We start from the raw sequence: 19,110 nt of genomic DNA, 5'->3' as shown, positions 1-19,110 counted from the left end.
TGGGGTGCGGAATGGGCAGCACCATTGCCCAGTGTGAAGGCTGCGGGGTCCTCCAGGATGGAATATTTTCTAACCGGATGCAGTGCTCTTCAGAAAGGGCCTGGGAGAAGGAGCTGCCCCGACAGTGCAGCTGTGGTACTGTGCATTTTCTGCATCTCTGGGGTTCACGGGCACAGGACTTCTGTGCCCTGATGGTGGGCGGCAGGCTCAGAGAGGGCGGGGCCAAGGTGCAGGCTCGGAGGGGGCGGGGCCTGTGTGCAGATTCAGAGAGGGCGGAGTCAGTGGGCAGGCTCAGAGAGGGCGGGGCCAGTGTGCAGGGCCTGGAGCCGGGACGTTGGATGTTGGAGGGTGCGGGGCTGGGTGCGGGGCTGGACCCCCCGGTGCGCCACTGTGGTCACTGTGCCCAGTGGGAGAAGAAGTGACCTGGGTCCCAGTCTCGGCCACTTTCATGCCGAGCGCCCAGGGCAGGTCACTCACCTCCCTGTGTCTCCATCTCCCCTTCTGTAAACCAGGGGTAATGAGCAGTCCCCAGCTGGGGTCGCTGCAACGGTTCAGTGCGCTGCTGTGGGACGGCGTCTGGCCCAGAGGAGGTGCTCAAAAGTCCATCAGCATTAGGGCTTTTCGTGTGACCCCGTTTTGTCACCCTCGTGGTGATGCTGCAAAACGGACTGTTATCCTCATTTTAACAAATGAGGAAAGGGAGGCACGCATAGATCACCTGTTCCATGTCTCAGCTGGAAGCAGAGCTGGCTGAGACTAATTCTTTGACCCTCCCAGGGAACCCGGTGGATGCTTCCTCAGCGCAGTTCACAGCCGTTTCACTGGGCAGACTGAGGCTGGTGTTGGGCATGTCTGTGCCCACTGCCCTCCCTTCCTCCACCACCCACCTGGTACCTCTGAAGGCAGGGGTCTCCCCAGAGAGCTTCTTCCCCAGAGGGACTGTAGGGAGGCCATAGGGGGCACTGGCAAGGTTTGGAGTGTCAGGGGGAAGAGAAGGCAGACCAGATGTGGGTCAGTGGGCTGGGCACAGGCTTGTTTTTTCTTTGGCTGTGCAGTGCAATTTGTTGGATCTTAGTTGCCTGACTAGGGATTGAACCCAGGCCCCCGGCAGTGAAAAGCACCAAAGTCCTAACCACTGGACCACCAGGGAAACCCAAACACAGGCTTGGAGGAGGGGATTCAGGTACTGGTCTGACTAGCCAGAGAGGGAGGCATCTTTTATTTTATTTTATTTTTTTAAACCAGGGGAGGCATACTTACCTGGCAGGGGAGATACCATGATCACGAAGGTGGTTTTCCCAGGGCGAGGCTTATCCATTGCACTCCGGATGTGCTGACCCCTGCGATTTCCCCAAATGTGGGAAACTCGACTGCATAATTTGTGGTAGTGGGGGACTGCGTTCGCGCTTTCCCCTGAAAAAAAAAAAAAAAAAACCAGGGGAGGCAAGTGGTCCTGAGCAAGGAGCTCAGACCCTGACTGCTGAGTGCATATTGCACTCTGCCACTTATCGTCTTTGTGACTTTGGACAAGGCCCTGAGCCACCTCATACCTTAGTTTCTGTATCTGTAGAATGGGGATGGAATCAAATGCTCCCATAGAACTGGTGATGAACAGATCGTTGCTAGGATCTTGGTGCTTTGTATTTTTGTTGAAGCGGTCAGGTGCCCTAGCGGAGGAGGGGCTGAATTTGCAGGCCCCCTCCCTGTGTGTTGTCTTTGGCTCCCAGGACAGGGGGCTGCGAGCTGGTTCAGGCCTGGCAGAGGCAGTCCTGTCCCCGGGAGACCCCTATGGATGTGATGAGGACATGCCACTCCCTCCCCTTCCCCAACCCCCAGCTTTTCCAGAGAGTCAGGAATTTTGGGGAAGAAGCAGAGACACATCCTGGAGGGTACATGGGGTGCCCACGCAATCCATGCCAGTGAGGAAGGGCTGGTCAGTGGGTGCGGCTGCTGGAGAGCAGGCGCTGGCCCTTTGCAGATGTCAGCTTGGCCCCTTCCCAGCTCTGGCCACTGATTGGGATTGGTGTTCAGCCACTGGGGCTTGGGACATAGGGCGTGGGCTATCGCAGGCACCAGTTCTCAGCAGGCAGGAAGCACTCATTTAGCACCCCCAACATTTTTCCTTTTTTTTTTTTTAATATATATTTTCTTGCCCGTGTGCTCAGGATGTGGGATCTTAGTTCCTTGACTGCAGACTGAACTTGTGCCCCCTGCATTGGAAGTGCGGAGTCTTAACCACTGGCCCACCAGGAAAGTCCCTCCAGCATCTTTCTTTACCTCTTATTGACGAAGCTGTTCTTCCAGGACTAGAGAGGGTTGTCAGCCAGGCCTGACTCCAGGGAGCGTTGGAGGAGGGTCTGAAGAGCCCCCACTCTGGCCCTTGGTGTTCACGGTGGGGTCAAGATATGTTACCTTCTCCTCTGGCTACTGAGTACCGGTCACTGCTGTTCCCCCATTAGGGCCACACTGGTGCAGTTGGGACTGGGGCAGTGCTCTGGATGGGACAGTGGGAGTGTGGTCACTTATGCAGCCCCATTCTGCAGAGGAGCAAACTGAGGCTGAGAGATGGGAAAGGGTTTCTCTCAGGCTAAAACACTGAGAGGCAGATGGAGGGTGAGTATTAGTTGTCTCATCTGTGATATCCAGCCCTGGACTGGCATCCTGAGTCTCTGGGGTGGTTTTGCAGTGGGTGGACCTCTCGCAGTGCATATGTGCTAAGTCATGTCTGACTCTTTGCAACCCCCTGGACCGTAGCCCGCCAGGCTCCTCTGTCCATGGAATTTTCCAGACAAGTATACTGGAGTGGGTTGCCATGCCCTCCTCCAGGGGATCCTCTTGAGCCAGGGATCTCCTGCATTGGCAGGGCAGATTCTTTAGCACTAGTGCCACCTGGGAAGCCTCCTGCAGACCTGGGTGCAAGTCCCGGGAAGCTGAGACACTTTCGTGCCTTAGTTTCCTCATCTGACAAATGGGTGTCCTCCAAGGGTTGCTGAGGGCACTGCTGGGCACTTCCTGACTGCTACTGGGAGATTTTATTCTTCTTCTGAATACATTCGTTCATTGAACAATTCTTTCTAAAGCACTGTGTGCCAGGCCCTGTTCTGGGGCTGGAGCTAGAGCTGGGAGTAAGACAGACAAGCATCTTGTCCTCCTTAGGTGAGACAGACAGTTCCCAAGTCAGATACATGGTGTGTCCTTCAGTGGGGAGCACTAGGGTGAAGAACCAACAGGAAGGGTGTCTGGGGAGTGTGCAAGTAGTCTGGGGGTTGCGGTTTCAAATGGGAGGGGGGATCAAAGTGGCCTCCCTGAGAAGGTAGCATTTGAGCAAAGACCTGCAAGAGGTCTTTGGAGGAAAGGTGTAGGTCTCTAGAGGAAGGGTGACCCAGGCAGAGGGAACAGTCTGTGCAAAGGCCCTGAGGCTGTATGGAATGGGCCTCCTGGTTTGCAGGAGTCTGTATGAGTCACCTGGCTGGGGTTTTCTTGAGTCAGACCTCACTCCTTTGTTCTGAGCCTTTGGGCCTCTCCAGTAGGCAGGAGGGAAGGACAGCCTTGGAGGTTGTCTGCTTCCTGAGCCAGGCCTGTGGTCCCACAGCAGTGGTAGGTTTCATCTTGGAGGCAGGGAGCATGGGTGACACCGGTGGTGGTCCCCACAGAGGTGGTCAGCCCAGCCGGGCTTTCTACCTGGCCTTCTCGATGCCTTTGAGGTTGGAAGGCAGGCGGCCTTGCCTGGGGTGTTTTTCCCTCCACTCCTCCTCTGCCTCTCCGTCCTCCATCAATCCCCATCGAAGGCCTAATGGAGAGCCTTCCTCCTGTGGCTGAGTTATCTGCTTGTCACGCCAGTGGCCCACCCGAGGACGATAAAAGGGCTTTTTGTCTGCAAGCACTTAGCTTCCTCCTCTGGGGAGATCCATCACGTGTGAGGGAGGTGGGGGGCAGACAGCAGGGAGGGAGAAAGGAGGTCCCTCCCCCTGCCGAGGAAGCCAGTGCTCCCAGGAGCCCCCCTGGCAGGACCCAAGTGTCTCCTCAGCCCAGAGATGAGTCCTGTCTGGGGACAGGCAGGGGCAGCTGGGAGGGAGGCCCCCAGGGGGCATGGAGGTTGGGTGGATGCTCTGGGCTCCTCTCCCATGCCCAGGAGCTCCCAGTTGGCAGCTCAGGGGCCTTCTGAGACCCTCCTCACCCTACCATCAGGGGCTGGAGTGGGGGTTCTGGTGGGGCTGGAGTCAGGTTCAGGGGAACAGGTATTTCTGAGAAAAAAACCACAATAAGAGGGAGAAGGGAAGCTGTGTGTGAGTTAAGAGGGATGGAAGTCCTGAATGATCATGAAACAGCAGCTGCAAACACTTCAACACTCTGCTGTCCTTATGCCCATTCAGCAGACGAGGAAACTGAGTTGCAAAAGGTGATGTGTTGGAGGAGGTGGTGTTTGGGCCCTTAAGCTAGGTGTAGGTTTTGACCTCGAGGTGGGGAATTGCATGAGTGCAGGGTATAGGTGGGAAAGTGGGGTTCGCATGAGCCTTGAGTCTCTCCCAGTATGGTGCCTGGTGGTGTATACATGAGGAGTGAGGAGTTGAGTGTGGCTGGAGGCTGAAGGTGGGCAGGAGGGGGGCTTTCTGGATCCCCTGGGGAGGAAGATCGGGACCAACCAGCTCCCAGGCAGACAAGTGGCCAATTGTATGTGGAGGGGATGGGGGAACGTTCAGGGGACTGGGACAGGCAGAATCACACCTGTCTGGACTCTGTTTGCCCCACCTGGGCAATGGGTTGATGGGCATGTCCCTAGCTGGGGGGGGGGCCCTGGTCCCTCTGTTGGGTGGAAGAGGAGAATGTATGGGTGGTTCTCTCTCCTTCCAGTTCAGGGCGCTCAGCCCTAGCCAGCTGTCCTTCCCCCGCCTTCCTTCCCCTCCTCTCCTCTCTCCATCCCTCACAGCTCCCTGCTCCTCCTCCCTTTTCCTTCCCCTCCCCTTCCCACAGCCCCCCTCCTTCTCTCCACAGGCTACCCTCAAATGACAGCAATTAATGGTGCCTCTGATGGCGGCTGGGAGGATGAGGCTGACAGTTGAGCGTGTCTGCCTGCGGCTGACCCTCTAATCGGGCCCGGGGGACGCCCCGCCTGCCCGGGCTCCCAGGCGCTGCCTGCCCGCTCCATCACTCACAGGGCAGCTGGAGCCGCCCTCAGACAGGCACACGGGAGGCCAGCACAGCATCTGCACCTCAGTTCCCGAAGTCTCCTCCCCGTCATCCTTTTCCCATCATCCTTCTTCCTACATAAGTGAGTGGGCTCCAGGTTACCCTGTCCTGCCCCAGTTACTCATGATGGCCTGACTGCCAAGGCACCCTTCTCTACCAGGAGGTCCTCTCCACCAGCCAGCTCCTGTCCCCAGATGACCTCTCAGGGTGTACCACACCGCCCTCAGGGCGAGTTCCTCCCCACCTGGCCTTCATCCTTTTGTGTCCGCTCTCCTGGGAGGGTTGAGTTGGGTGGAGTCAAGGAGACTTGTCCTGTCCTGGACAGCAGACATCCATTAAATGCTGGAACCTTGGCAGTCTGGAGCCTTCAGTGATGGGGGCAGCTACCTGGACCTGGAGTCTCGTCTGGCAGTGAGGGGCTTGTACGTGCCTGGGGGACAAGAATCCTGGCCAACCCTGTCCACAATGGGCCGGGTCCTTGCTCGTTCATTATTTTGCAATAGCAGTAATGAGGCCCCTGCTGTATGCCAGGGCCTGCAGCAGGTACTTCACCTTGGTGCGTTTTACTCCACCATAATTCTCCAATGATCATGCTATTTATAACCCTGCTTCGGTAGATGGGGAACCTGACAAGCAGAGAGGCGAAAGTGATTTTCCCTAAATGACTCAGGAAGGAAGGGATAAATCTGGGATTCAACCCTGATCTGCCTTGTCCAGGGCTTATAAATCAGGGCCTTTGGGGAAACTTGAGGGACAGTAAAGGAACTAGCAGACCTGAGCTGGAAATGAGAATATAGTTCCTGGGCATGGGGATTGGAGTTTGTGGTGTTAATATATGCATGTATTTTTCTGTTACAGTTAAAAAGAAAAACAGCCTTACTGAGATGGAATTAACCTGTAAAAAGAAGCACCCATTTTTAGAGTTCAGTCCGTGAGTTTTGGCAAAATGTAAACATTCATATGACTACCATCATCAGGAGGGTTTCTATCACCCCCCAAAAATCTCCATCCCCTGGCACCCACTGATCTGCTTTCATAGAGGTTATAGAATCTTCTAGGTTTTTGTACTAAAATTATCTTAAAGTGTGTACTTTTTGGTGTTTGGCTTCTTTCACTGTGTGAAGTTTTTGAGATTCATTTGTCATTGTGTGCATATATGATTCCATTTGTTTATTCATTGATGAGTTGATAGACCTTTAGGTTGTATCCATTTCTTGGCTATTAATGAATGAAGCTAGAAAGTCTTTAAGCCACTTTGCGTTTTCTTGCCTTATTGCATTGGCTGAAGCCACAGGGTAGCGTTGACTAGTGGCAGTTGGCGGTTTTAAGGTTAGCTGGCTGTGGGTGTTGTCCTAAATACTCCCATTTGACAGATGAGGAAACTGAGCCTCTGAGAGGTCAGGTGACTTATAGAAGGTCATCCGGTGAGAGTGGAGTGCTCTTTCTCCATCTCCAAGCTGGGAGATGGCCCCATTGTTCTACCAATGTGCTTGCTGGTCCAGAGGGTCACCTCAGAAATCAGTGGCTGGGCGGGGGTGCCTAGAATCACCCTTCTTTCCCCCTGAGATGAGGGTATAAAGGACATTTTACACCTTCTGCTTTTCAGGTCACATACTGTCTGTGGGCACCCAGCACTGTTGAGTGAATGTCAGCCTTTGGGTTTCAGTCACAGAGACCTTCCGGGGAGCTATTTTGGGGTGAGGAAGCCCAGGAATGGGGCAGGGCGACAGAGAAGAGGGTCCCCTCCTTCCTTGCCCAAGGAGTGTGAGCTAAGATGACTTTTCGGGGAAGGAGGCCTGTAAATTAAATAAGCAATCCCGTAAATAAATAAGTAATGAAATTAGTGGGGTGCCTAATTACATCAGATTCATAATTATGGATGGATGCCTGCCCGATAATTGTACTTGTTTTTAATCTTCGGTTCTGACATGTGTCTCCTTCCATCTGATAGGATTCCCTGCCCTCAGCTGGTGGGAGGAGGGAGGCCCTGCTTTTTGGGGCTCCTGGTGAGCCTAGGTGGTGGTGGGGTCCCCCAGACCCCATGAATCCAGGTGTTCTTGTCTTTTTCCTGCAGTTAGGTTTCTAAACCTTCTGAAATTGCAGCAAATGACGGCAGTAACAAGAACAGGGTTTATCATAGTAATCATGCTGTACTTTACCTATTATAATTTATTTAATTTTCCAGTCCTGCCTGTGAAGTAGAGATTGTTGTCATCTCTACTTTGCTGGTGAAGAAATTGAGGAATAGAGAGGTTAAGTGACTTGCCTGAGGTCACACAGCCAGTGAGATTTGAACCAGGCTGTCTGCCCCAGAGCCTGCATCCTTCTGGGTCTCCTGTCTTAGCCTCTAGGTCGTCTTGTATGGGACACAGACACGTGGAGAGCTGTCTCTGCTAGGCATGTGCCCTCAGAAGGAGATGCTAATTTAGGGGGGGCTCAAGGCCCCAAGAGGTTTAAATGCTGGAAAGATCAGGTCATGCTTTCCACAGTTGCTGTAAATCCGAACAGAAACCATTCTGAAACATGACACGTGAAATTAAGTTTCGTGTAATGAGAAAGCAAGCCCATTTGCAGAAATTAAAATGACTTCTTTCTAGACCTTTCTTTCTTTGTGGCTTTGATTTGCTGGCTCTTTGGGCACTCCTGGTACTGTCTATGGTAGCTACTGTGCCAATGATCATTAGACCCAGCCCATTTTCCAGATGAGGAAACTGAGGCCCAGTGAGGTAGAGGGACTTGAGTGAGGTGCTGGAGCTAGCATTCTAACCAGCTCTTAGCATCTTGTTTGGGGCCACGTCAGGTCCCTGGCATGAAGAGGGGTGCCTCTCTGTCTGAGAAGTGGAGGGGCCATGCTCGGCAAAGGCTGGCTTCACCAGGTCCCTAGCTGTGCTTGGGGGCCAGGAAATAGCTGTGCCCACCTCGTGTGGGGGACAGGAAGGATGGGAGTGGCTGTGGGGGCATTGTTGTTCTCACTCGCCGTCTCTGGAGACCCCAGACCCCTCAGCAGAAGTCACTGCGTGTCCTTCCACAGTGTGCCCTGTGTCTCGGACGTCTGACCCTGTCAGGGGCAGTGGGCCCTGAGCCCTTGGGACACCCAGGCCTCCACCAGGAGTTGCCCCTTTGCAGACTGCAGGGAAGGAGCACCCTTCACTTTCTGGGGCGCCTGATGGGGCCTGCACTTCTGAGAGTCCAGCAGGAGCTGCGGCTTGGGCTGGTATTCAGCATGCATGTGCTGACTTTAGTCTGGTGGGGCTTTGGGGCTCTTCTGTCCCTCTCTGTAGCCTGGGATGGAAAGGGGAATTGACGACAGACTCACATGAGGAATTGTGTGTGTTCATGTCGCTCCTGAGGGTTGGAGCAATCTGGGGAGGCTGCCTGGAAGAGCTGGAACAAGCCGGTTGAATGAAGAACAAACATACCTTTGTTGAATAAGAAACATACTTTGGAGGAACTCCTGTAAAGCACCTCAAACAGGCACAGAGAAAATGCTACATTTATTACTCAAGCTAACACTTCCTGATTTTTTTTGCTTGCCTTGGTGTGAGAGTTTGCTGTTACCATTATTATGAACCCTAGAGTTTCTAATGATTCCTGCCCATATATTTTATGCCAGGCTCTGTTCTAAATATGTCATATACACCCACTCACGTTCTCAAGGCTGCCGTATAAGGTAAGGGCTAGTATTACCAGCCTTGTTTTATATGGAAGGACGCTGCAGGCACAGAGAGGTTAAGTGATGTGCCTAAGGTCACACAGCTGTCAGCTGGCAGAGCTGGGATTTGAACCCAGGAAGCTTGACTCCATGGCACCTGCTGTTAATTGTGGGGACCTTGCAGGCACCACCTGTAGCCCCCCCAAGCCTGGAGCCAGACTGAATCTCTTGGCAGAGCCGCATCGGCGGTGGGCCAGGCTCCATGTGTCATGTAGGGCCCTCAGGCATGCAGCAGCTGCTCTGGGCTGGGCAGGATTGGTCAGGACATGAGGGGGTCTGCTTCCTGCCTCCTTGCAGCCAGCCTGGTGTCCCCATGGCCTCCTGGGAGAGGGAGTGGGTTGTGATACTCAGCCAACAAGACGCCAGGCCCTTGCCTTGTGGATCCTATGGGCTGATGGGGAGATGGACAGTGTAGTAAACACACATGCTCTTACAAGGCAGGGAAATCCTGGCTGTGGAATAACAGTGTGGAACAATTCTGCTTTTCAGGGGGGTGGGGTGGGGGTGGGGGCTACTTGCTTTAGGTCAAGGAATCACAGGTAGTCTCCAAGGAGGTGGCAGTTGAACTGGGACCTGAACCAAGAGAAGGAACCAGACCTGTGCAAGGAAGAGGGATGAGCCAGCGGGGTAGAGAGATCGGCTTATGCAAAGGCCCTGGGGTCATGATGTCCCAGGAATGCTGAGGAGGCCTACCTGGCTGAAACAGAGTCAGAGGCACCAGGTTAGTTCTCTGGATCTGAGGCTGTTCTGTAGGCATCAGGGGTTAGGCCCTTTATCGCATTTAAGGCAGACATCCATGGCTTTGGTTTCCTTCTTTTGTTCTTTTGCTAGCTGGTTAATTTACATTTACTGGGCACATGGAATATTCCGGAGTCAGAATGATGGAAAAAGTCAGGCATCATTTGTGCCTTTGAGGAGTTTAGTGTCCAGAGGGAGAGGGTCAGTTAAACAAGTGATATCAAGGGTCACACGGACAGAGTTCAGACCACCACTGGAGCGTAACAAGTTTCGAATTTGCCTCTGGGTCAGGACAGGCTTCTTTGGACAAGTGTCAATGGAGGCGAGATCTGAGGGTGATTTGTTAGGACTCCTGAGTCGTGATGGAGACACATTTAGGCTGGTTTAGGCCACAAGGAGGAATCGATGGGTGCTCCTATTGGCAGAGTGTCCCGGGTAGGGCAAGTTCAGGCATGGCTGGATCCAGGGGCTCAAACCACACCTTGGAGAGCTGGCTTTGTGTCAGTTCTGCTTCCTTCTGTGTGGGCTTTGTTCTCAGGCAAATTCATGCCACCAGCACAGCAAACCAGGAGGAGGAAGAGTCGCCTGAAGCCCCAAGAACAGCCCCCCTTGCTCTTTGCCATTTCCTTACTGAATGAGGCCTTCAGTGTTTGTTCAGCTATTTTTACTGTTGGGTGGAGGTGGCTAAGGTAAGGGGAAGGAGTGTCCCCAACTCAGATGCAGTCAAGGAAAGGAATGAGACAAATGGGAGGGATGGGGATTGTGGCTAACCAGCCTGCTGGATATTCTGATTTTTTTCCGAGAGAAGCTGGAAATCTGGATTTTATAAGCAATGCCCTAATTTAAAAACAAAACAAAACATGATGTGTGTCAGAAAGAGCTTCCCTGTTGGCCACAGCTGCCCATCATCCTTCTGTGGCCTCTTGTGCTTAGCTGTGACTTTCATTTCAAAATATTTTGCCCTCTATGATCTAGGCAGACTGGTTCATGGAATGTCACAGAAGGTCCTAAGACTTGGGAAGTCACGTTTTAGGCCTCCAGAGAGATGCCGTCTCCTTGAGTGGAGGCCTGAGGCTGCAGAATTGATCCCAGAGCTCTCCAGAGGAGCTCAACCTGGTCTGAGAGACAGTCTAGCCGAGTGGTTAGTGACTGGGGCATTCAGATCCTGACTTGGCCACTCATAGCCGTATGCCCTCGGACAAGTCACTTCACTTCTCTGTTCCTTGGTTTCCCCATCTGTAAAACGAGGTTGACAGTATCCTTTTGGGTTGTTGTGAGGCATCAAGGAACATGTGGGAAGCCTGTTCTTCCCAGCGCCTGGCACGTTGGGAGGGTGTGTGTCCCGGGGCTGGTGTAATTTGTCCTTCCTGGGTTGAGTCCTGGCATCTGGGGGCTGGTGGTGGCTAAGAGCTTTCCTGGACACCTCCTTCCTCTGCTTCTGGGTGTGGGTCCCCCTCCCCCAGCGATCCTTGCCAGTTGCTCTGTGCCCTTGGCTGCAGGATGGCTCTGCACTTGGACGTGCAGCAATTAGCCCTGCCCGAGGCCAGTTCACAGCTGTTGCCGGTGGGGGCAGCCCCTTTTTAAAATAAAAGCAGCACACAGGAAACCAGCCCTAGGGGCCAGTTCACTGCCTTTAGCCAGCACGGCCAAGCGTTTAATGTGATGCTTTTGTGCCTGGAAGAAATGATGAAGTACAGTGCATTTGGTCTGGGGAAGTCTCCCCCTCAGGGAGGCCCCCTTCCTGCCAGCTGCCTATGAGTGGCTCATGGATCCCGCTTTCAGGGAAGGGTGTCTGGGTTCTTTGGGGTCTGTTCTCGTCTGGCTCAGCCTGGGTGGGGAGCTCTTGGGGGAAGGGATGGTTTTTTTAAAATGCTCAAGCGTCTACTATATGTGGGAGTGATTACATGTCAGTGCTACTGTCTCAGTTCATCCTCTCTCAGTTCGCCTGCCCCCACCTCACTGTGTCTGTTCTCTATGTCTGCGTCTCTATTCCTACCCTGCAAATAGGTTCATCAGTGCCATTTTTCTAGACTTCCGTGTATATGCGTTAATGTACGATGTTCGTTTTCCTCTTTCTGACTTCATTCTGTATGACAGACTCCATATTCATCGTATCACTGCAAATGACCCTGTTTTATTCCTTTTGATGGCTGGGTAATACTCCATTACATATGTGCTGCAGCTTCTTTATCCATTCATCTGCCTGGATTTTATTTAAATCACACTTAGAGATCTGTTTGTGGACTGCGAAGCCCTACCTGATCCCTCCAGGCCCACCTCCCCCCTGCCACGCTTTGCGGGCTCCTGGCTGCTCCCGGAACTCACCGAGGACAGCAGCCTCAGGGCCTCTGCCCTGGCTGTTTGGTCGGCTTGGGACACCGTTCCCTGAGAAGTTTCCACATCTCTCTCTCTTACTCCATCCAGGCCACTGTTGAACTGTCACCTCCCCAGAAACCACCCGTCCATAGCTGCTACCGTTCCTTGATGTCATCACATCTTTTCTGTTGCTGACTTCCTCACCTTTTCCCAAGTCACCCCCACGCGGGCAAGGATCCTTTTCTTGTTCCTGCTGTATTCTCTGTGCCTGTGTGTATCACCGGGGCTCCCTAAATGTCTGGTGTCTCCAGGCCTGGGGTCACGGACTCTTAGAGGTGGGCACAGCTTTCAGAAGGTCAGTAAACTGGATTGGAGTGGAGTCTGTTCAACCAAACCATCTTTTTATTCATTTTGAATTTAGACGAAATTCACATCATGTAAAATTTACCATTGGAAAGTGCACAGTTCAGGGACTTCCCTGGTGGTCCAGTGATTGAGTCTGTGTTTCCACTGCAGGGAACACTGGTTCGATCCTTGGTGGAGGAGTTAAGATCCTACATATCTCGTGGTGCAGCCAAAAAAAGGTGCATGACTCATTGGTGTTTAGTATGTAAACAGTGTTGTACAACCGATACTTCTAATTCTAAAACAGCTCCATCACCCTGTAAGGAGCCTCTGAACCCATCAGCAGGCACTTTCACCCTTCCGCCTCGCAAATCCTGGCAGCCACCAGGCAGACAGAGCTTTCTGTCTCTTTGGATTTGCCTGCTCTGGACATTTCCTATAAATGGGATCATACAAAATGTGACCTTTCATGTCTGACTTCTGGCCCTGGGCATGATGTTTTCGAGGTTCATCCACGTGGTTGCATGACTCAGTACTTTATTCCTTTCTCCGGCTGAAGAATATCACATTGTATGGATGGACATCCACAAAGTCACCTTCTGAGTAGTTGATCAGTAGTCACCCGCCCAAATCTGGGAGCGCTGGGCTTCAGGAAAGGAAAGGAGGAGGTAAAAACAGCCAGATGTTTCTTTTTTTTTTAAAGTTTAATTTGTTTGTTTTTGGCTGCGCTGAGTCTTCATTGCTTTGTGCCGGCTTTCTCTAGTTGCGGCAAGCGGGGCTACTCTGTAGTTGGGGTGCGAGGGCTTCTCATCACGGCAGCTTCTCTTGCTGCACAGCGTGGGCTGTAGGGTATGCGGGCTTCAGTAGTTGTGGCGCACAGGCCTAGCTGCTTCTCAGCACGTGGGATCCTCCCAGACCAGGGACTGAACCTGTGTCCCCAACATCGGCAGGCAGATTCTCATCCACTGCGCCCCCAGGGAAGTCCCAGCCAGATGTTTCTAACTCGTTTTTCTCTTTCTCTTCCCCCAGCCCCCGCTCTGCTCCCAACCTTATCTTAGAGCCTGGCTGGATCAGGAAGCAGCCACGAGGAGAGGGAGTGAGCAAGGATCCCTTCCACTCGGGACTGAAGGCTGAATGGGAGCCATGACCACGGGTCCCCTCTGGTCTCCTGAGGCTCCTCCCAAAACAGATGTAGTTTCTGCTGACCCTAACAGAGGCAGCAGGCAGGTGTGCCCCCATTTCACAGCTGAGCAGACTGATGTCTGCAGAGACTGAGATCTTGCCCAGGGCCACTTGGCCTAGGGACCCCTCCTGCTTCTTGTGGTCCCCATCACTGTGTATTTTGTAATGTCACTGGTCTTTCCCATCGTCCAAAGCTTTGCCCACAGACAGGTTTCTGGAAGTACATGCTGGTGAATCTTGGTTTTTTAGAACACCGAGGGATGCTCGCCATCAGAGTCTTGGGGAATGAGGACTTCTCTTGCTAAGCAGACGGCCGCACACTAACATATTCTGAACATGAGCTTGGTTTTGGTGGCTGGCTCTATCTCGAGGGGGCTGCCTGGGGCTGTTTCTGGTCTATGATGATTTCCCATCTTCACAGAGTCACTCAGCAAACCATTTTCTTTCCCTGGCTCCTTGTAGGGCAGAAACAAGAAGTGACCGTGGAATGACCTGGCCTAGCTTTGAACCTGCCCGAAGCATAAATCCCTCTGGTGGGGGTTTGGGGTGTTACTCCTGATTCCAGGGCCAGCCTCTGAGAAAGTCTGGGGGCAGGTCTGTGTCCAAAACAAACAGAAAAGAACAAAAGGAACCCATGCTTTCTGACCCGGCTGCTTTGGGCTCCACCGCCTGCCTATGTTTTGGTGGGGCTAGTTTGGCTCGCTCTTGAGATCCTCTGATGGTCAGGGTGAGAGTGGATGGGTGAGATCTTTGGTTTAAAAATATAGTATTCGATCGCTCACATCTTCCTGTGCCTCGGTTTCCCCACCAACAAAAGAAAGCAGATCTGCCGAATTCTTCCATAATCCTCCGGAGTGTTTTCTTGGGAGAGGCTGAAGGGTGAGCTGATGGGGGTCGGCACACACGTGGCCTTCCCGTGGGTCTCTTCAGGGGGTCTCCTAGTGGCTCTTCTGGCCCCTCAGCTGGTTCAGTGGCCACGAACCTTTGTCACATGCAAATCTGATCTGCTGCAAACCCTCTATGGCTCTCCGCTGGTGGATGCAAGCCAGATTTGCACCGTCCAAACCTCAGTTCAGCCACTTCCCAGCTGTGTGACCTAGGGCAAGCCAGTTAACCTCTCTGGGCCCTTTTCCTTCTTTGTATATTGGGTGCCCCTGTCTTTTGTTGTGTTGTCCTGAGAACAGATGGGTTAATTGGTGAAGTGCTTACAAAGCGCTTGGGCTCCAGGATGAGTTACTATCACTATCGTCATCATTATTAAAAATTTTTTTTTTTTTTGACTGCACCTAATCTTAGTTGGCAGGATCTTTTTTTTTCAGTTGTGGCATGTGGGGTCTAGTTCCTTGACCAGGGATCGAACCCGGGCCCCCTGCATTGGGAACGCAGAGTCTTAGCCATTGGACCACCAGGGAAGTCCCCTTATCATCATTATTACTTTCTGGGGTGTTTGCAGTCCAGGGAGTTAGGTGATTTGCCCAAAATTCTCATGCTCTCCCTCCCCTACTCCTCTCCCACCACTCTCTGACCTTGAATTCTAATGCCGTCGCCACATCCCCGCTGGACTTGGCCACATCAGTTTCCTCTCTGCTTTTGCGACGCACCCAAGTCGGTCCGGCCTCCAGACCTTTGTCCTTGCTGCACCTCCTGCCTACGCCGCCTTTCCCCTCATCCGTATCCCGAGGGAGCCCTTCGCATCACTTAGGATGCCGTCTCGGGCAAACAGCGTTGGGCCTGACTCCTGGCTGCTGGGGGCAGGGGAGCGAATCTAGAAATCCCTCTGGATCTTCTCCTGACACCTCGTTGCTGTTGCTCAGGGCACCGGGGAAGCTGAGAGGAGCCTGCCCGGCTGCAGAGGGGAAATTGACACCCAGAGAAGCTCAGACTTGTCTCTGAGTCACATAGCTAGCTGCAGCCAAGATTCAGACCCCTGGCTGACCATCAAGTCACCCATTTTGGCCAGTGTGCATGCGTGCGTGTGAGTGTGTGTGTCTGGTGTGTGTGTGTGTGACTGTATCTTTTTTAACCCTCTGGGCCTGTCAGCTGTGCTGACCCTGGCTCAGAATGCCAATGTGAAGGGGTCATGTTTGCTTTTCCTGGGATGACAAGGACAGAAATATTTTAAAGGCAGAGCCTGCCCAGTGGCCATGTCACCCTGGAGACCGGAGGGCCGAGAAGGGATGGGAGTAGAGGCGTCAGTTCATGCTGGGTCCGGGTCGGGGCAGCCATGCTGCTCTCTGGGTGGATGGTCCAGCTCGGCGGGGGAGACTGGGTTGAGGAGGAGACGCCGGCGGGGAGCTCGCTTTTGCCTGGGAGCGGTGAACAGTGAGGAGGTTTTTCTACCGAGCTATAAAAAGGCCTCCCCGTGTTTCAGCTCCCGAGTGTCGGCTGGAAGCCCGCCAGGGTTACCATGGCGATGAGGAATTATTACTTACTGCCAAGGCTGGGAGAGAAAGCTCGTACTTTTGGCTTCCCAACAAGAGGAGTGGACTTATGTAATTCCCTGTGTTTATAGGCCCGGAGTGGCAGGAGGCAAGCAGGGATCCTGTGGCCCAACATCGCGTTTTCACCCTGCTGTGGGTCAGGTGGCCCCGTGGGTTGTCCCTGGGGAGGGGGGCTCTGCTCGCCCCATCTAAGGGGGGGTATCGGGCCGGGAGCCTGGGGGGCCGGTTGGCTGCAGGCCCCCCCACCCCATCCCCGAGCCAGGGTGGGAGCCCGCAGTCTCGCGGGAAGGCAAGCGTGGCTGCTCGGTGGGGTCGCCCCTCTTCCTGGGTCAGCCCCGGAGGAAGGATGGGTTTGAGGTTGGACGCCATGTGTCCTCTGGAAGCCAACAGCCCAGTCTGTGTGTGTGGACTCTGCTGACCCACTTGCTGGCACCTTCTACTTCTTTCTTTTTCTTTTCTTTTTTTTTTGTTTTTTGTGGGAGAGTTACTTCAAGTTGTGTTTGGAGCTGACGTGAGCGAGACAGAGGCTGGTCATGTGCTTGGGTAAGAGAAGTTTCCGGGCTTGGTGGTGGGCAGGGAGATGCGGCGTGGCCCGGTCACCCGGCTGAGGAAGGGTGGGCAGAGAGACTGGGGGCCACAGATTGTAGGAGGACCTGGATGTGGGGTGGGGGCCCTGTATGGGGGCTGATGGTTTCGCATTCTGGCTCCCTGGGTCTGTCTGGGGAGGCTGGCCATGGCCAGGAGGTAGTAGCCCCCAATGCCTTATCAGAGTGGCTGAAGCCCCAGAATGCCCCAGAAGGACAGGCTGCCCCCTGGAGTGGATGCGTGGGGTGGGGAGTGGGGGTGCTGCTTTCTGGAGCCCCTGTACCTCGTCCCTGCAGGGAAGCAGGCAAGACCAGGAATCTGGCATCCATTCATTGGTGTTGGCCCCAGGGGTGGGCTGGGGGCCTGGGTATTTGGGGGGCGGGCGCCTCAGTGGCCATGGAGCAGGGGAGGGGGCCAGGTGCAGGCAGTGCCTTGGCTGCCCTGGCGCCCGGCTCCCACCGCGGTGGCGCTTGGCTGGGTGCCCGTGTCTGGTTTGAAATCAGCGCCACCGGCCCAGGCTTGCCCAGGGACCTGGCAGAGAGGAGCCGGGATAAACACTGGAAAGTTGGAAGGGCTTCCTGAGCTCACAAGGAGCCTTCAGTTGCAAGTGAAGGGGATGAGGGAGCGATTTGTCCTGAGGTCTGGGTGCGCCGGGGCTGTTGGGAGGCAGTGGGCCGTCTCGTAGGGCGTGTGAGCACAGGCCAGGGAGGGCTGAGTTTCCAGACGGCGGGGCTCGGTGGCTGTGGACCCGGGTTTGAATCTTGGCTTTGGCTGTTTTTTACACTGGGCCTCCCAGTGTGAGCCTCAGTTTCTTTGCCTGTCAAATGGGACCATGATGGGGGTGTGAGGATGAGGTACCTGCTTTCCTCTGTTGCCAGACTGCCTGGGTTCATATCCCAGTTGTGTGACCTTAGACCAGTCACTTCACAGCTCCGAGCCTCAGTTTTCCTATCTGGCAAATGGACGCTCCATCTGTCTCCATCCCTAAGTTGTTGAATGGCTTTAAGGGGGCTAATGAATGGTTCCTGCCCCACCTCTCATGGACAGGGTGATCTTGGGCAGGTCATGGAACCCCACGGAGTCTTGGTTCTCCTATCCATCCATGGAGAGCTGCCCACAGAGGTACTTTGGGGAAAACAGAGATGCACCGGCAGGGGCCTTGAGTGGGCTGATGTGGAGAGAGTCTGTAAGTGTAGACCACAAGGTTGCATTTAAGTTAGTTATTAATACATCTTGGACTCCATTGGTTTGTCTTTTCCCTGTTGAGAGCCCTCCCATTTTATGGATATGAAACCCCAGCGAGTTAAGAAGGGTCCCTCCTCAGCCCCAGGCTCAGTCTGCATTTGGACCTGGGCTGGGGTCCCTGGGTACCCCTCACATCCCATGTATGCCTGTTTCTGCCCCGTCCCCCACCAAGACTGGGCCAGGCACCCCGACAGTGGTTGGTGTGGCCTGGGGGCAGGGCACACACGGCTGGCTCTCCTGCGGAGGGTGGCAACTGTCCTGTGTTTGTAAGTGACACCGGATGCTGGGCCGGTGGCTGGCTCAGGCCCTCTCCTCTGGGGCCAGCGGGAGCCAGCAGGGACTTCCCCGGGTGTCCAGGCTGCCCTTGCCAGCTGCCGCTGTCCGATTGTCCTCAGGCCTCTCGTGGGGACCTCAGGAAAGGCTGGTGCAGCAGGGGACCCCATGAACGTCCCCTTGCTGCCCGTAAGCCCTTGGTAGCCACGTGGGTCAGCCACAGAACTGTACTGTCCCTGCCCTGTCCTGAAGGTCTCAGTGACCCGATCCCCCATCCACTGAGAATGACAGTCACATGTGGTGGTTCAGACCAGAGGTCGCACAAGAACCCCTTGTGGTAGAACTGTCTTGCATCAATTGCAGTGGCCACAGGAATCTACATAAATCTACACACACACACACACACACACTGAGTGAGTGCATGTAAATAACTGATCTGAATAAGATCAGTTACATCAGTGTCAGTTTCCAGGTTGCAGGTATTATAAGGATGATGCCATTAGAGGAAGCTGGCCAAAGGGTCCACGCGATCCAACTATATTGTTTCTTACAGCTGCACATGAATCTTGTTCAGTCCCTAAGTCGTGTCTGACTCTTTATGACCCCATGGTCTGCAGCACACCAAGCTCTTCTATCCTTCACTATCTCTGGGAGTTTGCTCAAACTCATGTCCATCGAGTCGGTGATGCTATCTAACCATCTCATCCTCTGCCGCCCCCTTCTCCTTTTGCCTTCGATCTTTCCCAGCATCAGGATCTTTTCTAATGAGTCGGCTCCTCACAGTGATCTGAAAAGGAAAGAGAGCACAGACTCGAAGTACTGGCTGTCCCGGGTTTGATCCGTTTGTGCCCCTTAGTAGCCATGTGAATTACACCAGGTGGCTTAAGCCGGCTGCCTCAATCCCCTCATTTGTGAAAGGTGGGCAGTGTCGGGTACCTCATCAGGCTCACATGAAGATTAGATGCTTTGGTTCATGCTAAGAGCTTAGGAAGCTGCTGGCACGTGTTGGGGGTGAGGGGTGTTGTCACTGGTACTCTTATCACCCTGATGGGATGACTGCGGTTTGCCCCATGCTGTCTAATTTCA

At 53.9% G+C, this 19,110-nt stretch overlaps 1 protein-coding gene and 1 non-coding gene across 2 annotated transcripts in view; both read left to right on the top strand.

The window, feature by feature from the left end:
• Window positions 1-19,110, top strand: part of NCOR2 (nuclear receptor corepressor 2) — a 234,501-nt gene that overhangs the window by 33,840 nt on the left and 181,551 nt on the right.
• Window positions 1,253-1,416, top strand: LOC122425471. Its single transcript, XR_006264859.1, has one exon. It is a non-coding gene; the product is annotated as a U1 spliceosomal RNA (small nuclear RNA).

This window comes from Cervus canadensis, chromosome 1 (genome assembly GCF_019320065.1).
Source record: "Cervus canadensis isolate Bull #8, Minnesota chromosome 1, ASM1932006v1, whole genome shotgun sequence".
In the NCBI taxonomy this organism is placed as follows: Eukaryota; Metazoa; Chordata; class Mammalia; order Artiodactyla; family Cervidae; genus Cervus; species Cervus canadensis.
The sequence above is the reverse complement of the archived record's forward strand: the minus strand, read 5'-3'. Positions and strand labels throughout refer to the sequence as shown.